Source organism: Lissotriton helveticus, chromosome 6 (genome assembly GCF_964261635.1).
Source record: "Lissotriton helveticus chromosome 6, aLisHel1.1, whole genome shotgun sequence".
Lineage (NCBI taxonomy): Eukaryota > Metazoa > Chordata > Amphibia > Caudata > Salamandridae > Lissotriton > Lissotriton helveticus.
This window is the reverse complement of record NC_136067.1, coordinates 1,947,675,636-1,947,690,482: the sequence shown is the minus strand read 5'-3', so window position 1 is coordinate 1,947,690,482 and position 14,847 is coordinate 1,947,675,636. Positions and strand designations below refer to the sequence as shown.

General features: G+C 40.3%; 1 long non-coding RNA gene across 1 annotated transcript in view; it reads left to right on the top strand.

Moving 5' to 3' along the window:
* The first annotated feature begins 605 nt into the window (after positions 1-605).
* The window catches only part of LOC144761975 (uncharacterized), a 50,701-nt gene continuing 36,459 nt past the window's right edge, over positions 606-14,847 (top strand). The window contains exon 1 of the long non-coding RNA XR_013595989.1: positions 606-693. This is a non-coding gene — a long non-coding RNA (uncharacterized LOC144761975). The remainder of the gene's footprint in view (positions 694-14,847) is intronic.

Genomic DNA, 14,847 nt, shown 5'->3' with positions numbered 1-14,847 from the left:
CTAGACATTTCTAACTTTCGTAAACTGTTACTCATTCAGGGTGGTGGAGAGATTTACACTGTCGCTCTGACACAGTACTATCCGTCCGTGCAAATATAAATCAGCCCTTCTGTGCTGATTTTACTTTATACATCACATAAGACTGTGTTCTGTTAAACAATGGTAAATTGATTGAGTAAAATACCATGATAGTAAAAAAATAAAAAAGCATTCTCACAAACAATCTGCAAAAGAGGAACCTAATGTGAGCAATTTGATGACCACAAAATAGTGTCACTTACAATAATTCCAAAGACTAAGTAGTGTTATGATGTAACAAATGAGAGATTAACTGGAAAATTGACAATAACTCTTCAAAAACAAGAAATTATTAACACAATCATGTCATAAATAGAAAATTAACTACATTTTGGGATAAATATAAAACCTGATGGAATGATTAGAAAGAAAATAACAAGTAGGTATATCCAAAACATAGAGAAAACATAAATGTTATAATGCATGTATTGTGTATTTGTATTTTAAAAACATTTGTAAAAGATGTCTGAACCTGCATTTGAGGACAAACCATTACTTCAATAATAATTATTTATCTTTAACTGTGAAGGTTGTTTGGAATGAAAGTTCCGAAATCGGATGCGCAAGTCAACAGTGTTCTGTTTTTTTTCTGGCTGTTTGCCATTACGCCCCTGCGTAAGTATTTTTTTTAAATCTAAATTGATTTATTTGTATAGTGTTTCCATTTGATGAGTGTAATAAATGCATATTAACATTATATTGAATGTTATTATTTATAAGGATCAACTGAATAACCTGTTTTATTAGCCTGAAATATAGGGATGAATCTTTTTCTGTTTGTTTTGTTTTGCTGATGCATCATTTTATATTTGTATTATACTGTGCCACAAATGTGCCACCTCCATTTTGAGGTACATACCTATCTTCAATACACTTATATATATGTTTTTAAGTACTTAACAATGATTCCTGCAGTTTTCAATTTGAATTGTTTTAATTGATTTATACGCTTTTGTGTCCGAAGACATCAAGAAATAAATAGACATCGTGCATCACAAACTGTATTATAAAAAAAACTAATAGTTCCAAAATTTTATGATCCTCATTATAGAGTTCAATACATAACCTACAAGAAATGAAAAACAACCCAATTAAGTTCCCTAATAGTGAGTCTAAGGGTAGCTATTGTTTAATTACATTTAAATAAATAAATAAGGATTAACGATTAGGAAACTATCATATCAAGAATAAAATATATTATATACCATGTGTTTGTGCCTTCTCACACCCGACCCACCCGCACTCCTGCAATGCAATAGGTCTTGCGTAAATGCATTGCAAATTCTTGTTTATTTTATTGTTGCTTGATGCCTGTCACAACTTGTTTTGATTGCTTCTCCCTTCCGCTTCCTGTAATAAGGCCTCCGCCCACCATCCTAACGCAAGTGTTTTCCTTCATCAGACCCCAATACTTGAAGATTGCGACTCTGTGTGAATGATACCGTAAACGCTGCGTCATGAAATTGCCGTGTTAAGGGATGCACTGGGAAGGTTAATGGGAACACAGCAAATTTGTTACAGCATGCCAGCCCATACAAAGTCCAACTCTTGGTTGCTATCATCTTTTAATTCACTCAAAAATTCCATTTCCATGCTTGAGAAGGTGAGAGCTGCGCATAGCCCCTGCAGAGGGAGGAGTGGCACCGGATAGCTGTTGCCATCCTGCCCCGGCTTGTTGCCTGGGAACTGAGACATAGCCATGCAGTGGCCCTGTTCCATGCTCTGCCTCCAGAACCCATATTCCCCACCTGCTCATATAGGAGGAGGGTGAGCGAGCCGCACCCAGCCTGTGCCCACTGCCTACTTCCTACTCCCAATTTCTAAAACCTTTTGCTTTAGGGCTGAATTCCATTGTCCCCTTGTAAATATCTATTCACGACCCCCGGGAGATTCAAACTCCCACCTCATTTCACGGACAGCCCTTTCCCCTAATGACAGGATAAAACCCTGGCTATTCTTCATCCCACCTAGACGTCCTCACATAAGTGCATCTGAACCCTTCTCAATGCTGGTGCAAACAATTAAACGCTTACTTTACCACCCCCCGCTCACCTCAAATCCACGTGCGTAATTAGTTCAACTTGTGACACATTTAATTGGCATCCTTTGTATCTAGCGGAGTAGACCCTGATAGGCATCAAGAGCGCTAAATAAAACTCTCCTTGTGTTTGTTTAAAACTTCTTTTATATATACATTGTCATTCAGGTGGGCATTAAGAGCGCTAAATAAAACTCTCAGTGTGTTGCCATTATTCTCCTTCACCATGTGTTCCGTGGTTTCAGCTGGGACGACTCTGGGTATCCACCTACCCCAGAATGCTCATTATATATTTGGGGCTTCCAGTCTGTTCCTGGCATCATTGCCATGCACAACTGCCAATATAGAGATTAGACATTTTAACTGCAAGCTGTAATTTTTTAGGCACGCCGCTTTGTTGTTATTTTTTTGCCCACAATACATTTACTAACTTGGCAAACCAAATCAAAACAATGCACAGGCACAGATGCAGATCTGTCAATCATCATCATGGTAGCAATATGAACATGTGACTGTCCAAACCTGGTACAACTCTGCATTGGAGACCTCTGCAGATGTTCAGGGAGGCTGGTACGTCTTTCTGATTCAGTCATTAGTTCTCGAACAAGGAGATGGGTGTCCTTGTGCTCATGACCGTTGTCCTCAAATAACAAGGATAACCCCATTGAAAAGCACCATAGCATACCATGTACAAATTACATTATAATTAATACTAAGACGATTGAGCAATTGGTCTGTGCAGCTTGACCAAACTTATAGAAACCACATCTGTATACTCAGTGATCCAGGCTGCTAGACACGCCAGCCACTACACCCTTAAGAGAAACAGACCAATTAAAACCATGCACAAGTATGACTCCTGCACACGGCACACTAGGACAAAATGCCTTGCACTTGCATGTCTTAGTAGTATACTACACAAACTAATGTCAAACAGCTGGTTTGGTGAAAATATGTAAGACAACAAGCAGCCATCCTCACCCTGACAAGCTGCAGAAACAGGAGTATCTGCCCATAGGAAATACATATCAAACAAAGCCAGCTCCCTGCTCCATTCCATCAACTACAAATGCTTTGACTCTGAAATCAAACATACCCAGCACTTTATTTGTGCCAATGGTTGCTGGTAGTGGGCACCAGCACTTTTTGGAGAGGGAACCGGTGTAGTGTGGTTATCTAGGTACCTGAATCGATATTCCTATTCTTTGCCCTTGTCCAGTTATAAATCAATCATATCCCTACAACGGCATAGAAACCCTTTTCATAATTCAGTCATAGCGCATGCTGTCACATTAAGCAAGCCTATTCCTCCAGCCCCCTAGAAAGCACACCGAGTTCTCTAAACAAAACCAAGCCTCCAGCAACCTGGGAAATCCCCCTTGCCGTTGTTTTGATTTCATCCTAGAACTCCTGTAAAGCAATGTAAGAACGACCAGTTCTTAGTGACATCTTTATTGACGTCTTATGTCCAGCCTTACGTCAAACCCGGCACCTTTCAGGTATAAATATACCAATGTTGCCTTAAGCAAACACACGGTGGTAATCCTGGAGCAGAGCAGCTATCTACTTCCGAAGAACCCAGCTGATGCGAGAGCCCACGGACGCTGCCCCTCCCTTTTGACGCGCTGACAAAGACGCTGTCTTATCTCTTGCCGAGAAATCCAGCCTCCGGCGTTTCCAGCTTACCCTTTCGGGTGACTGGGATACCGAGTCCTGAGAGAGAGATACCAGCCCTCCTGCCTTCTAATACCCAGGTACGGAACTGACTATACCCTTACAGAGAATTCTTGAGTCAGATTCTTGGCAAAACAAACTTAACTTAAACTGCTACTTACTTACTTCTTCCCACGTATTAGGCTTAGGTCAGGTACACCGGGGTAGGCGTAGTTAGAAGCACCAGTTGAGTACGATTAGTCAATGTATATATGTATGTATCTATTTTATCCATTTTAAAGTATCATATGGCTAAGAAACCATATCAATGCTTTTACAGTATTATTTCATAATCCTGCTTTTACTGTATGCACTTTACTTAACTATAAGTATTGCAATTGTAGCAATTCATTTCTCTTGTATGAGGAAAGAGACTGCTCAATAAATAACACCTTTTATTGAAAACGCCCGTCTCTCTTTTTCTCTGCAATCTGGTGAAACTAAGTACGCACCTTTGACTGAGTGAAATAGCTGTCTTTTGTTTTCACATGACTCTAGAGATATACTCTTAATCAGGGAGAGCAAAGTTGTCATGTTTAATGGTTGTCAGAAACTGAATCCCTTCTTGTCTATCCAGGGAGGTTAAACTCCTCCTCGCTTATTCGAGAAAGTTTCCAGTGAACTCTGAGCTAGCTGGCAAAAAACTTAAGTCTAATATAGTCAGTAGAGACCTAGTTAACCTCAGTCCTACGTCTACACTAATGATATTATTCCAATGCGCAGAGCCTATTGGGACTATAGGAACTACACTACATGGCGCCCAATGTTTGGTAAGGCGATAAATCTAACGCAAGACGTTAGAGTAACTCAGTCGTGCTTTTTCACACGGACCCTTTCTCCCGTAAATACTCCAAAGACGTCTGGAGTGGGTCAAAGGTTAAAATCCGCCGGAACTTAGTAGGAAGAGATTTCTATGTATAGTTTTTGGTTTATTCAACGTTGAAGGATACAGTGTTCCAAAATATTGTGCACCTAATCTTTGTTACCTTGAAAACCTGATCTGCAACAAAAACCTTTCTGTCAGTAAAAAATGTCAGAAACTGAAGAAGAGAGGGAGGCAGCTAGAATAGCAGCTCGTCTCCTAGAGGATGACAATAGTCTCCTGCAGACCGACCCGGATGCAATACTCATCCCGGTCAACATAAGAAAAACTATAACTATTAAACTTGTAGAAAATGGACTAACATCGAGAGGTGGTACAGTCATATTCGTAATTGAGGCACATGAATATCGGCAGACAGAGGTATTCTATTCACGGATAAACTTTCCAGCAGCAAACGCTGTCACACATGAATTCCACTATTACAAAATAGAGGAACCACCGGATGATTACACTCCTTTCGAGGAGGTGGAAATCGCACTAAAATACCAAGAGCACCTGCTCTGGTTTAAAGGCGCCCTAAAACATAATAATCACATCACCAGGCTCGGTCCACTAGGTAGACCAGGAGCAACGTGGCCGGTTCTAGCCAGCTACACACCACATCCGGACATCGAAAAAATGTCAGTACCAGAACTTTTAGAACAGTTAAAACAACTGATTAAAATACATAGACAATTAGTCCAATATGTAATGCGGACTTCAACAGTCCAACCAGCTATTAACATTCCACAGCTGACCCCTCATCAGGGGGACACAAACAAAATTACACCACAGAACATACAATCATGTCTGGGTAAAGTACCCACAAAAGGGGAACAAATTCCATTCTGGTTAGCAGAAAAAATCACTCAAATAGAGGCAGTATTTCCGGATACTACCCCTACTGAGAAACACAGAATTCTGATTATCTGTCTTCCAATGGGGATCGCACCACATGTAGAGGACTGTGACACTTGGGGCACAGTTTTTGCTTCCATTTACACAAAAACACATGGTGTTCCGTCCATGGCGGTAATACCAGATGTGCTAAGACAGATTCAAAACGAATACGGTCCAGAACCTGCTTTAACTCTGGGTATGAAATTACTGAAAGACTTCAAGCTGGTCTCGGCTATATTATTAGCCAACATAAAAGGGGAAGCAGCATCTGTGGCGATCCGCCAGAAATTGAAAGAAACAGATATAGCAGAACAGCCATTTGAACTTGCCAGAATCATAGAAAAATATTATGAAGAACTAGGAAGAGATAGGTTGGGTGAGAAATCAGTAAAACCCCAACTAACTGAAAATCCTGAAAAGATATTTATTAAAAATAATCTAAACACTCCAAAAAAGAGCTGGGATGGAAATAAACAATCCACTCCCAAAGAAAAAAGATTCCAGTCCAGAGGAAAGTCTCCTCGGCGGAGAGAAAGATCTCCGGACCAAGGACACATGTCTCCCCAGAGGGAGCCCTCTGAGAAAAGATACAACCTTAGAAATAGGGATAATCTGAAGAAACCTGATAGATATCAAGATATTGATACACGTCCCTCTCGATCTTTTCAGACTTCCTCGCAGAAATCGGAAAGAAAAGGACGGTCAGAACACAGGGAAGAGCACGTCAAGTCCAAAGACAAAGAACCTGCTCATCAAAGTAAAAAATTACAATTTCCAAAAAAGAAGGTAGCCAGTATTAAAATAATCAACCATGCCGAGGATCCTGAGGACACAACTGAAAAACGGAGAGTGGGCTCAGACAATGCTAGACAGCGCAGCAGAAGTGAGCATAGCTCGCAAGAACCTGATGAATCATCTGGAGACAGTGGACACGAATGAATACATTCAGGTGGAAACTGCAGACACCAGAGTTAGCAAACCTCATAAAATATACGTAATAACATTACGTATAGAGGGAGATAAGACTAAGAAAATAAAGGGTCTATTTTGGGATAACCTCTCCAAAGGCTATGACATCCTTTTAGCTGAAAAAGACTGGTCACCAGAGTTTGTCAGGGAGTGCCCTCATGGCGAAGAAATGATTATGCCTGCCTTCTCAAATCACATTCCAATTCATAAAAAATATACACTTGCAAGAAAGTGGGCAGTAGCCCAAGCTCCTGCATTATAAAAAAAGCATGTTGGATGGGATGAGGACTCTCCTCCTCACAAAATCCAGTAAAAATGTCAACCAACTGCACAGAGGCAGTACCCAATTAAGCAAGAAGCTAAAAAACAGGTCAGGGAGATCTTAGATCAACTTGAATACCAAGGGGTGATTGAAACATGCACCTCTCAAATGAACAATCCTTTGTTTCCTGTCTCCAAGCCAGACGATTCATATCGTCTAGTTTTGGATTACAGACATCTAAACTCATGTTGCAAAACTTTTGCAGTACAAAACTCACATAGTGCAGCACTAATGAATAACATTGTGCGCAAAAAATACAAAACAACATTAGACATCTCTAATGGATTCTTTTGTCAAAACATAGCACCTGAAAGCAGGTATTTGACCGCTTTCTCAATAATGGGCTCGCAGAAAAAAAATTATGTCGACTCCCACAGGGGTTCAAGAACAGCACAGGGTTATTCTCAGCAAGAGTAACAGAGTTACTACAAATGTATGATGATGAGGCATTATCTTATGTCGATGACATCTATCTAACAGATGATGACTTGAATACTCACTTGAAAAGAGTGAACACCATAATACTTGGGTTCGCAGCAGAGGGTTACAAATTCAACTTTAAAAAGTCACGAATTGCCCATCTAACTGTCCTGTTTTTAGGATATGAATTATCAAGTGAAGGCAAAAGCCTGGCAGACAATTTCTTAGGGAAATGTGCTGTAATCCAAGCACCAAGAACGCTGAAAAACTTACAATCAATTCTAGGTTTCCTGAATTTCGGAAGAACTTACATTCTAAATTATGCAGAGAGGGTTAAACCTCTCTATGAACTAATAAAACCAGATTTTAAAACAATCAATTGGACTCAAAAACACACAGAAATTTTGAGATTATTGCAAACAGACATGTTAGCTAAAACAAAATTGCAAACACGCGATAAAACACGCACCCTTGTGATCCGGGTCATCCCAGGAAGATGCGGATTCACATACCTAACCTCTAATGAGGGAGAAACGGTACCAATAGCATACAAATCACACTTGTACTCACAAGCTGAAAAAACATTCAGTCTTGCGAAAAATGTTGTAAATGCGGTTCAAACAGCTGTAGCAAAAGAAAGAGACCAAGCCGAAGGCAGACGGATTACTGTTATAACAGCAGAATCAGCCTTCGAGTCACTAACAAGCCCATGTAATTTAACTACCGTGGCATTAAATCCAAAATGGATACAATGGGAAAATTCTCTTGCTACAGAAAAAGTGAAATACTATTTTGACCCAAACTTGAAAAGATTAAAAAATCTAGAATATGAAAGAGAGTATCCTCTGCCAATCGACATTCTGCCCATACAACAGTACACCTGTGTAATATATACAGACGGATATGCACAACCCTCGGTTTGGGGAAAACAAGCCTATAACACCACATGCGAGATTGTTAAATACGTGTGGCGCAGATGTACATTGAGACCTCTGGTAACAAAATCACACTCTGTGGAAAATAATTCAGACAAACAAACTGAAGTAATAGCGTTAAAAATGGCGCTAGATAATGCCGATCGCAAATTCCCAACACTAATAGTGTGCGATTCATATTACTGCGTCAAATCATACAATAACGACTTGCAGAAATGGGTTCAAAATGGTTACAAAGATGACACAGGTGCCACAATAAAGCATAAAACGCTTTGGGAACAAGTAGTTCTTTTACAAAAGGAACTACAAAAGACTCACGTGATACATACACTGAGTCATCAACGTGATGGCGTTCACGTTGCAGGGAATTCATTGGCTGATGAGGCCGCGAAGGCAGCTGTACAAATGGCTTCCGTAGCTGGTATCACCCGGTCAAAAACAAAAATAGACAGCGAGATATTACAAGCTGTCAGCGCTACAGTAAATAATGCGATAAAAACACTCCCAATAAGGCTTACCAGTAAAGTACTCATACATAACTGATGCGAATAACGTTCCATTTGCTTGAATCCCTGGAGTGGGGGATAGGGCAATTCCAAACATGGAACATAGGTTAGGACTAATTATAGCGGCACACGAAGGGCTCGCCTCTGCACACGCTGGTGTCTCGGCCACAGTATCATTATTAAAACAGAGATACTGGTGGCCACAAATGAGAAGACAAACTAGGAACTATGTTCTAGATTGTGAAATATGCCAAAAAATGAAAGTTTCAACTGTAAAAAGACCAGCACAGACGCCCCTTCTGATCTCAGATAAACCATTAGCGTGTGTTTACCTGTACCACTGTGGTCCCTTACAAAGGGATGGCAACTATAAATACATCATGGTTGCAGTGGACTTCTGCACGAGATTCATTTGGATGTGGCCCCAGCGCTCGGCTGACGCCAGAACGGTTATAAAAGCTTTGCGAGTCTTTATCGGCACATACGCAATTGGCATGCTACACTCTGACCAGGGTCCTGCTTTTAGCTCTCGAGCTTATAAGGAGGCCATGACCAGCATGGGCATTGCATTGCGGTATTCTTGTCCCTTCCATCCTGAGGGAAACAGGATTGTGGAAAGAAAAAACCGAGACATAAAGCAATCTATAACGGCAAAGGTATTAGGTTCGGGGGTTGGGTGGGTCAAACATCTATTAAGTGTCCAACGTAGTCTTAACAATCTGCCAAGAAATTCTCTAAAAGGTTTCAGTCCGTACGAACTATTGTTCGGGACTAGAATGCATATCCAGGCTCTCGATAGTCAGACTTCAGTGGTAGAAGGAAAATGCTTTGATATCAAAGATCGTTTGGCTATGACTTAAATGAAACAAGAAAAGACCTGAGCAACATAAAGTTGAAACAACAGCCAACAGCCACTGAAGAGAAACCACCTATCCCAGCAAGGCCTGTCTGGATTCCAAAGATTGGGGATCTGGTCAGAGAGAAAATCGTGGTGAAGAAGGAATTTGGGCCTTCTTACAGAAAAGCAGTACCTGTCTTAGGTGTCAACGGAACAAGATCAGTTGTACTACCGCCCCTTAATGGTAAAAAGGAGAACCGAGTTGTATCCATCGACCTGGTTAAACCACAATCATGTGGCCAATAATAAGTAGTAGGCCAAGTGGACTCCCAAGAAATAGCAGAACACCAAAGTTTGCTACAAATCAAGAGGTTCAAACTGAGAGACTAATCACATTTGATAAACCTACAGTGAATCAACAAGGACTATGCAACAAAGCCATGGAACTTATGCCTCTTAAAACCCAAATTGCAACAATTCGTCAAGAAACACCTGTCTACAACGATGTAGCCACAGACTATGCTAATGAAACAAAGAAAAATCCAGAAGCAATTACAATAATTGACAGAACTGCATCAGGTTACTTCATCAATTTCAATGACTTTTCTGAGGATCCGAGCGAACCTGGGGAACAGGCAACAACAACAAAAACTTTTAAAGACAAAACTAAAGAACTCTTTCATCAACTACAAGAAACCTATCTGATTTCCCCATGGATTGAATTTTGGGTGGTGCTAGGTGTACTTTTCCTCCTGCTTTGGCTCATCATGGTGCTATGCTTGGGACACTTCATTGAGGGAAAATATGTTACAATGGACACAGCAAGCCAGAATATCAACCTGGTCCTAAAGCCACACAAGTCTTCACACATCGAGAAAAGAGAACTTTCTTCAGTAAACTTCACAGCCAATCCGATACCCGGTGGGGTAGCATGGGACAAAACAGATTACGATACATATGGCCCGGTCGAGCTCTTGAAGTATCCTCATCAATTTAAGGTTTCAACAAGTGAGTTTGTAAAACCGAGTACATTCTCTGATGAATGGGATTTTGAAAGTATTAATGATATGATGTCAGACTTAGTTATGTCAGCAAAATTGACAGAACATGATTATTTACAAGGTTCATCGAATTTTGATCAGATGTACTGCTACAACCACTATGCTAACCATTATTTGCATAAATCTGCTCAACCTAGAAATGTTTTAAATTATAATCAATGGGAACATTGTGCAACTCCACCAAAAGGTAGTTCAAAAACATTTTATGAGAAACTCACATACTTCTCAGGGTTTAACACAAGTGAAGCAGAAACGTTTTATTTCAAACTGTTAAATAAGACAGGAATGAAAACCATGCTGACAAATACAAAATTAATCTATTCAGAAACATTTTTTGAAAAAATGAATACATTTGGTTTTGATTTTTGGAAAAATAACATTGAAACAAAAACGATCTGGGGTACCAAAGATTGGCAAGTCCAAGGTATAGAATCATTATTCAGAGCCTGCATGATCCCAGAACAAATTATATTTTTGAATGACACAATTCAACAAACAACCTGTCTTGGCCTAGCCAAAATGAAAGACTTAAACAAACCGTCTATTCCAAAGCCAACACCTGACAGTAATAGCACTACAGAGGTTGAGATAGACGTATCCCATATTTTAAACCAAAATAGAACACATCCTGATTGGAAAAAATAGTTGATCTGGCCCACAGACACAAATAACTGTCAAGATAGATTTCTGAACAAAATACAGGGGTTCAAATTGACCAGGCCAGACCCTAGATACTCCCAGAGACAACATCCAGGGATAGTAACAACATACAGTGTAGGAAAACTCTGCCTTGAATGGCTACAGACATCCACACTGGCAGAAATTAAGCAACACTTAACTTTACTTAAAGAAGGTGCTGACTTGCGTGATTTCATTATGGGACCACGCAAACAGCGTCAACAACGTTTCATGGCGGCCTCTATATATGCAGCTTATAACGAAGCTTGGAAAGAAACTCAAATTGAAACAGCAGAGAAAATACGGGAAATTGACCGTATTAATTTGGAAAAATCACTTTCTGTTGTGGACAATGGGTTAATGACTCTGTCTTCCAGAATGTATTCACTGGACAGTATTGTATCATCTGCAATCGATATAATAGAGCAGGACTTACTAATGTTACAACATGGACAGTCCCAATTGCGTTCTATTGTACAGCTTGGCTGGACGTTACAAGATCTGAGTTCAGGCTACGTGCTTTGGCGTTTAATCAACACAACATCACTGTTCTCTATCTTTAACCTTACTGATATACAAATCAGCTTGGCACAAAAAGGAGCGGAATATACAATTCTGAGCATTGAAAAACTTGAGTGATTACCATTGACAATGTCAGAACGACCTGTCATCGAATGGATAATACACGGAATCATAACTATTCCGATAACAACTTTCCAATTTCGATACTGCCAAAAGTATATACAGGCAGGCCAGTATGAAAGGTTGGGTAAAGGATACATTAAGTCATCATGGAAATTACCTTACACACACACATGTTATAGTGAAAAAGGACAGAATGTATTTCTTAGTGGTGATAATTGTGAAAAATCACTAAGTGGTATACTTCTGTGTCAGGGTATAAATCTACATGGGGCCTGTGAGGGGACTTCAAATAACCTTTCATGTCACCAGCTTGGTACACCTGCTCTCGAATAGAGCCATTCTTTAGACGGCTTTCGAACGGGAGCTACATTCTAATAGTGGACCACAGATGTTGTGTCTTGGTGCCAGGAAAAGCTTATCTAGTAAGCGTTTCTTCCATGGTCACTTGCTGTATGCAAGTATTGTATCCGAACGACACTCCAGACAGGGAGGGAAAAATTTGGCCCAGTTTGAAAATCTCTTCTATTCGAATTGATACTTTAAGCAGAATGAAGTCTGTTCTTCTACAGACGCCTGTGCCCTTGACGTCATCAAAAGAAACGTATAATCTCCAGGTTGCAAGGATGACAACGGAGATACATGCACTATTATCAACAAATTGCCCCTTACATTTCGCAGAAATGCTAAACCAAATCTTAAACATTTCAGATACGAATGGTATCGCGAGTGTATTTAAGACAATTTTTTCGGGACTGTTGACACCTTTCAAAGCAGTCCTGGGCATCTTTCCTAATTTTGTCCATTCGATCTTTGGCGGCCTTCCACTCCTGTTGGGACTCGTAGCAGGCATTTTATTTTTGATACTCCTGCTTCATTATCGCAAGCCATGTCACAGACAAGACTCCAGCAACAATGGAAGAAACGATCCTAGCTATACGCTATCGGGACTGCATAACTAAAGTCCTTGGATTAGCCCGGCTAAGAGATCTAAATATGACCTGGTTTCTTTCATTCAGACCCATCTGGCAGAATTATATCTTACCTGTGCTAAGATGTATGCTATGCGGAGAAGAATGCGTGTTAGATGTCTGTCTTACACTACAATCAGAAGTACCATTGGATACAGATACTTTGCTAAGTCCTGTAACGGCTCATGCATCGTGTTGTCCCCAGCGGTTACCAATCCTGATGACGGCATTCGTTGAGACTTCACCACTGTGATTAAGGGGTAGTGAAGTGCAAGATGAGAGCAGCATCAACCAGGTACGACCTTCTGTGAGCACTGTTGATCCTGTCATCGATGATAGCAATCATTCTCAGGACTGCACAGTTGCGACATTTTCCAACTTGGTCGAACTTTCACCTGAAGCGGTAAACTGCTTTTTTGAAAGTCTGTCTGAAATTATGTTTTCCCCTGAACAAAAAGAATAAACTTTTAAGCAAACGAGCCCTCAGCGTTCCCTGAACTCTGAATTTGGCCGTCAGCTTTGAAAAACAAAAGCTTCTGAAAATATTTGGAACTGTTTTGACTTCTTCCCCTGAAAAACGAAATCATTTTTTTTCCCCGATTCCAAAATATTTACTTTTTTTTGGCACTCATCGTGTGCTTAAAGTAGAACTATTCTTAGAGAACAGAGCTTCTATTTTTAGGAACTCTAGAGACAATATATTACCTCAGCCTCTAGCATATTTACAAATAACTGTATTTATATGTGATGAAATGGTCTCACACTTTTCTTTTCTGTACTAAGAGTCATTTCATGTGTAATTTTTGCAAAATCATTCCGCTGATATATATGCATCCTATTTTATGAATGATTACTCTGCTTGAAATACTGTACCTATACTCATTTTTCGTGTATTTCGCATATGCCATTTCAGATGCAAAATAATGTATTTTGGGGTGGATCGGTATACACATGCACCGTTAGATATGTTTACTATTGCTTAGTTTAGTAATTATGGACATGAATTCGTGGAGTGGGTGTAGTGTGTTTATCTAGGTACCTGAATCGATATTCCTATTCTTTGCCTTGTCCGGTTATAATTCAATAATATCCCTACAACGGCATAGAAACCCTTTTCATAATTCATTCATAGCGCATGCTGTCACATTAAGCAAGCCTATTCCTCCAGCCCCCTAGAAAGCACACCGAGTTCTCTAAACAAAACCAAGCCTCCAGCAACCTGGGAAATCCCCCTTGCCGTTGTTTTGATTTCATCCTAGAACTCCTGTAAAGCACTGTAAGAACGACCAGTTCTTAGTGACATCTTTATTGACTTCTTATGTCCAGCCTTACGTCAAACCCGGCACCTTTCAGGTATAAATATACCAACGTTGCCTTAAGCAAACACACGGTGGTAATCCTGGAGCAGAGCAGCTATCTACTTCCGAAGAGCTCAGCTGATGCGAGAGCCCACGGACGCTGCCCCTCCCTTTTGACGCGCTGAGAAAGACGCTGTCTTTTCTCTTGCCGAGAAATCCAGCCTCCGGCGTTTCCAGCTTACCCTTGCGGGTGACTGGGATACCGAGTCCTGAGAGAGAGATACCAGCCCTCCTGCCTTCTAATACCCAGGTACTGAACTGACTAAACCCTTACAGGGAATTCTTGAGTCAGATTCTTGGCAAAACAAACTTAACTTAAACTGCTACTTACTTACTTCTTCCCACGTATTAGGCTTAGGTCAGGTACACCGGGGTAGGCGTAGTTAGAAGCACCAGTTGAGTACGATTAGTCAATGTATATATGTATGTATCTATTTTATCCATTTTAAAGTATCATATGGCTAAGGAACCATATCAATGCTTTTACAGTATTATTTCATAATCCTGCTTTTACTGTATGCACTTTACTTAACTATAAGTATTGCAATTGTAGCAA